Source organism: Octopus bimaculoides, chromosome 8 (assembly GCF_046866305.1).
Source record: "Octopus bimaculoides isolate indiv1 chromosome 8, ASM4686630v1, whole genome shotgun sequence".
Lineage (NCBI taxonomy): Eukaryota > Metazoa > Mollusca > Cephalopoda > Octopoda > Octopodidae > Octopus > Octopus bimaculoides.
This window is the reverse complement of record NC_142935.1, coordinates 81,967,762-81,975,261: the sequence shown is the minus strand read 5'-3', so window position 1 is coordinate 81,975,261 and position 7,500 is coordinate 81,967,762. Positions and strand designations below refer to the sequence as shown.

The 7,500-nt window shown below is 33.1% G+C and overlaps 1 protein-coding gene across 2 annotated transcripts in view; it reads right to left on the bottom strand.

Moving 5' to 3' along the window:
* The window catches only part of LOC106878501 (polycomb group RING finger protein 2), a 390,185-nt gene that overhangs the window by 380,877 nt on the left and 1,808 nt on the right, over window positions 1-7,500 (bottom strand). The window lies entirely within an intron of this gene.

Genomic DNA, 7,500 nt, shown 5'->3' with positions numbered 1-7,500 from the left:
GTTGTTGTTATTGTTGCTGTTGCTGTTTTTGTTGTTGTTGTTGTTGCTGCTGCTGCTGTTGTTGATGTTGTTTAACGTTAACTAAGCACTGGTCCAACAAAACTATAATGAAAGGCGTTACAACCGTGCCCATCTACTATTTCATACATATCTAAGATTCCTTATACAAAATGCCCTTTCGTTTATTATAAGATAGGGGTATATTTGTTAGCTATTTCCAGCAGGTTAAATGACCTACTAGAGACTCGATTTATACATGGCCTAATTTTAATCTATTTAAGGTTAAAAAAAAGAAAAAAGAAAAAAGCCACCAGCGGCGATTCCAATGAAGTTTCGCTAATATGCCCAACAAATTGAAGGCTATTTGCCAGCTCGAATTATAAGTAATTAAAACTCATAAAATAGACGAAGAAAGAAAACGAAAGAATTCTAGTTGATTGCGCTCGAGTAGAAATATTGTAAGGAGTAAATAAATACATATATGCACATATATTCACTCATAGTTATGCATATATTTGAGCATATATACATTTATTTTTATATTTAGTTAACATATAAATTATATGTGTATACATATATATATATATATGTATGTATGTATGTATGTATGTATGTATGTATGTATGTGTGTGTGTGTTTATGTATGTACGCATTCATACATACATACATACATACATGCATGCATACATACATACATATATACATACATACATACATACATACATACATACATACATACATACATACATACATGTGTGAGGGGGAAATCAGAGCTAAATGAATGTTGGTTGTAGTGAATGTTTTACAAGGGCGAGTCTATCGATCGGACGATCGTTCTGCTGGGAGGCAAATCTCATAATTAGCTAACAGATACTAAACAATAGGCATTGAAATTGCTCCTCTTTATGTGATTAGCTGGTGGAACGAGCAGTTAGGTATCTCTGCACTAACACATGTTGAGCTCGCAGTACTTCGTATTTCGAGTCTCCTCAATGGAAAATACGGTATCGATTTTTAAGGTTTTCTTCCCTTAATCGACCACCTGTCTCCAGCTTTCACTAATTCAAGCAGACAGATAACGTTACACAAAGGTTGAAAAAACGAAGCAGAAAATGTATTTAATAGAAAATTAATTATTAAAATAGTGAGTGAAACACCTGACAGCAACAACAATAATAACAATTCTTTCTGCGATAGGCACAAGGCCTGAAATTTGGAGGAGGGGGACAGTCGATTACATCGACCCGTACTCAACTGGTACTTAATTTATCGACCCCGAAAGGATGAAAGGCAAAGTGGACTTCGGCGGAATTTGAACTTAGGACGTAGCGACGGACGAAATACCGCTAAGCATTTCGTCCAGCGTGCTAACGAATCTGCTACCTCGTCGCGCCATAATAATAATAATAATAATAATAATAATAATAATAATAATAATAATGATAATAATAAATTGTTTCTTATATAAGTATAAGGCCTGCAATTTAAGGTTGGGGATTAGTTACTACCATCGACTCCAATAGTTAACTGGTAAAATTTATTGATCTCGCTACATGAAAGGTAGAGTTGATCTTGGTGAGATTTGAAACTCAGAACGTACGGAGTTGGAAGAAATACCGGAAGGTATTTGTCCAATGCTGCAACGAATCAGCAAACATGTCAAAGAAAGTTAGTACCTACATAAATAAGGCATGTATACGACACTGTTACCTGTAAACTCTACCATATTGCAGACAAAATGAGAAACTATTTTCATAAAATTATCGACTGTACAGCAAATTCATAACCATACAAGGTGAAATGATAATATTCGATAGAATAATGATAGAAGTGAGATGATAATATACGGCAGAGAGATTATGCTAGTAGGTGAGATGTTGATACTGAGTGAAATGAAATAAAGAATAGATTTGTTTAATGTTGGGATAGACTTGGAGGCTGGGAAATTTGGTTTTGTGCGTGATTTTTAGCTGTGCTTAACCTGGTTCTAAGATGAAAGGTAATTACAGTTGTATACTCATGTTTAGGAAGGTGTACACACATAATGTATATGTCTGTATGTATATGTATGTATGTATGTATGTATGTATGTATGTATGTATGTATGTATGCATACATGCATATGTGTGTGTGTGTATATATATATATATGTATTCTTCTATTCGTTTCAGCCATGCGGCTGCGGTCATGCTGGAGCACTATACATATATATATATATATATATATTTACACGCACACGCACACACATGCACTCATACATACGTACACATGTATACATACATTTAAATGTATATTTATATCTATCTATTTATACACTCGCACACACACACATACACATATCACATATATCTACTCACACATACACACATATCTACACATATATTTACACACACACATAAACACACTCATACACACACACATACACACACAAAGCTATTACCGTTTCCTTTTTTCTGTAAATCTATTTGCATATATGCGTACATTAAATGTATGCATGTATGTATATGCGTATGCATGCATGTACAAATGTATGTAAGGCTTGCATGTATGTTTGTGAATATGCACACGTGTTTCTAGGTTTCTGATGGTTTTTATATATCTTACCTTCAAAATATTTATATATTTTTTTCTAAAGTTGAAAAAAGGCTGAATAAGGTGAGATGGTAGTCGACACAGGAACGTCCTCGTCCGTTACTGACACGTTAAAAGACAATATTGCGTAGATCAAGTAGTTAACAGTCTCCCAACATAGCAGATAGTGGTTAGTAAAATATCACATTTCTGAACGGTTATTGTGGGGACGGATATATAGATACAAACAATTATTAATGTTCAACAGTTATAGTAGCAACAATAGTGGGCTAGTAGAATAACAAATTAGTAGAATAATATTAGAAAACGTAGCAGTAACTACAGTAATATTAAATTAGGAATAATAATGATAACAGGTATAGACAGAGGAAAGAGAATTATATCCAAGTTAAATATTTTTACATGACTGTGTTACGTGTAAAATCAACTATGTTGTGGACAATATGGTAGAGTTTACCTTTCGTTCAAAATACGTATTTTCCTTTCATATATGACCGTCATTACATGTAAATTTATATCATAAAATTATTATTATTACTGTAATAATAATAACAATAATAATTATGATAGTAATAATAATAATAATAATAATAATAATAATAATAATAATAATAATAATAATAATAGTTTAAGATTCTGGTAGAAGACCAGTAGTTTTAAGGGAGGGGTTAGTACTTGACTGGTACTTTATTCCATACGTGGGTGAGGGTGTAAAAGGCAAAGTTGTATTCGACATGAATTAAGCCCAAAAGAACCGTAAATATTGGAAAGGCATTTTACTGGAAGCTCTCATGATTATATCAATAAAAATACAAATAATAACAACAACAACAACAACAACAACAACAACAACAACAACAATGATGATAATAATAACAGTTATAATAATAAGGCTCAAAGCCTGACATCTGGGAAAGGAGGTTAATCGATTGAATCGATTAGACACAAAATAGATGGTAGACTTGAGTCTTGAAAATGAAAAGAAAAGCTACCATATGTTTTGGCTCTGTCTATAAGAAAGTATGTGTGTGTGTGTGTATGTGTGTGTGTGTTTGAATGCGTGTGTGTGAGGACTTTAGCAGTGTTTTAATAGCAGGAACAATATGTGAGATAGGGATCATTAAAATGTTAGTTTATCAGTAATTAGCTGAATAATTGTGTATTATATTTCAGAAGAAACTATTTTAGAAATATCAATATAATCACACTATCACACGTATATCTAGTGTCTGTATAACGCCCACAATACTGAACTATATTCAAAGCCTCATATCACACACACACACACACACACACACACACACACACACACACACACACACACACACACACACACACTGCCTCCACATGTACTTCATTCTAAGCATCGTTACCATGGCAATATGTCAGCGTTTGACAGACACGGGATTAAAATATGATACTGGCCAAGTGATGAGAATGGTATAGATGGTATAAACGGATGTTTACCTCATAAGGGACTAAGAAGAAATATTAATATGATGAATCTGAACAAATCAACCGAGATGCTTGTCTAAAACTCTTATTACTATGCGTTTTACTGCTCATCCCACTACAATAATATATCAATGTCGAATAACAATAGGAAAACACCGACGATATACGGTTGCAGGAGAAGAGTTGTAACGGGAAACTATGAACTTGCCTCCTACATAGCAATATGAACAACTACATTCATTAACAGAGAAAATTAGTTCGCTTCCTCTCACTCCCTCTCCCCTCTCTCTTCCTCTGTGCATGAACGGTAGATTTACTATTAAAAACTATTGGAAGAATTTATAAATGTGTAAGTGTGTGTGTGTATGTGTGTGTGTGTGTAGAAGATTGAGAGAGATATATTTAATATGAATGTTATAATCTAGATCTTTTAGCCACGTGTTTTATTAATAGGTTTCAAGTGTGTTATTTGCAGAGATATTTGTTCACACACACACACACACGTAGCTATCTCTAACTCAGCTGTAATGCATGCTTGGAAACTAGGAAAGCCGTTTTATTATCTTGCCGAAACGATTGTCGGCTGATGATACTATACTACCAGAAATAACATAGCAGACGCCATATTGAAATTTTGTCAGCCTTGCTCGGATGCAAAAGAAGGCAAGTACAAGCAACACACACACACACACACACACACACACACACACACACACACACACACAAGTGTTGGTAGTTGTTCGAAAAGCAAGCAGTACGAACGAGGAGCCGGCTTGTGGGAATACATGCCTGCTTTAGCTGATGATTATTATGACAGGGAGAAGAAAAAGTTGATTTCTCTGTTATATATCGCTATGTAGCTTAGATTTCCTCATTATACATCCGTACACAGGCACATACATGTGTGCGTGTGCGTATAGATGGGTGTAAACATACATTTAGAATGTATATCAACAAATATTTTAAACATTGTCGGAGTTACTGCAGCATTACAAAAACACATTTCGGGATATATATATATATGTTAAAGTCTGTCATACCGGCCATGACGAAGGGAAATAGCCCTGAAACTCGAGTCGCCTTTATATATTTATATTTATATATTTATATATTTGATCCTTTATATTGAACACTCAATATTTCATCTACATTCAATACTTTCTTTCATGGTGCCATCCATTTTTATTTTATTTTATTTTATATTGTATATTGTATATTATATTATATATTGTATATTCCATATTCTATACCCCACATTAGTTCTGCAGGAATATAAATAAAACATAAAAAACAGACAGTGTTGGAACTCTTTTAAACAAAATAATATATATATATATATATATATATATATATATATATATATATACATGGACAGACAGACAGACAGACAGACAGATAGATAGATAGATAGATAGATAGATAGATAGATAGATGGATATACATATATACATATATATACATACATATAGGTGTGTGTGTATATGCATATACATATATGCATGCATACATACATATATATCCATACATGTCATATAAATTTTGTTAAATATATTTCGATAAGACATTATAAAAATTCCCTAACAATAATAATTATAATAATAATCCTTTCTACTAAAGTCACAAGGCCTGAAATTATGGAGAAGGGGGCTAGACGATTAAATCGACTTCAGTGTCTCACTGGTAGTTAATTTATCAACCCCGAAAGGATGAAAGGCAAAGTCGACCTCGGCGGAGTTTGAACTCATAAGGTAGCGACGGGTGAAATAGCGCTGAGCATTTCGTCGAGAGCGGTAATAATAATAATAATAATAATAATAATAATAATAATGATAATAATGATAATTATTATTTCTTCATTTGTCGCAACGGAGAAGGAAGCGGGGCATTACAAGGATACATTAATAATAAAATCCTTCCCAAGTAAAATATATTGATAGTTATGTGGCGGTATCGGAATATAGTGCTATAGTAGAAATACAGACTAATTATAATATCTATATCGACCAGATGGATTCTTATGTGCAAACGATTGCAAAGAAGAAAGAAAAGGAGAGTGAGGAAGAAGATGCTGAGAGAGAGAGAGAGAGAGAGAGAGAGAGAGAGAGAAAGTGAAGACAGAGAGAGAATGAACGATGAGAAAGGCATCTATCGCTCTCTCTCTCTCTGTCTATCTATCTATCTATCTATCTATCTATCTATCTATCTATCTATCTATCTATACATACATACATACATACACACACACACACACACACGTACATATGTATGTAAAATACCTAACGCATGTAAACGTCCATATACGTGTAGGTATACACAATTATTATTATACATCATTCGTAGATCCACTGATCTATCTATTTCTGTATTGTGTATGAATGTGTGTGTGAGTATACATATATAATCTAATGCATATATATATATACATATACCTGCACACATAGCCAATCGCATATATTCATATACAGATATCCATATATAAATATGCGTGTGTATGTGTGTGTGGGTGTATGAAATCTATATGCATGCATATATGTGTATAACCGTATATATGTACATATGTATACAAAGAGAGAGAATGTGCGCATGTATGTTTGTGATAGTGTACAACATGCTTAGTACAAGAGGAATACCACGCACATACACACATATATGTATAAGCAATGTATGTATGTCTACACATTTGTGTGTGCGTATGTGTGTGTATATCTGTGCGTGTGAGTGTACAAATAAAGCATAACACACTCATCGTATCCTTTATATGTATTATCAACCTTATCTATGATCGGTATGAACGCATGTTAGCAACGTTGCGGGACATTTTTAGCATAGTTACACACTCACACACAAACACACACACATAAACTGAGAAATGCACGCTCATTGACACAGGCACTAGTACATACACATACAGATATTGCCATGTATACACAAGCAGAATGAGGCACACACACACATCACTTCAGATATATACATATATGTGTGTGCGTATGCGTGTGTTTCTATATACGTATATACTAGCACACACACGCACACGCACACACACACACATATATATATACGTATATATATATATATATATATATATATATATATATATATATATTTATAACATATATTTATGAATATATGTACATATATACATATACCTATTTGCAAAATATATGCATTTATGCTTATGTATGTATGCATATAATATATATAAGTGTGTATATATATATATGTATATATATATATATATACATACATACATATGTATATAAATATGTAGCATGCATGTATATTTATCAGCACATAAATTCGTGGCTACAGGCAGGGCCCCCAATAAAGACACGCATATATAGTCATTCCCAGCGTATGCCAACAGACCCCCAAAACTATAAGGAAACCTAATTAAAATTCAGTGCACTAATTACAACGTTTTAATATCAACGAGAAAAAATGTTTATGCTTCAT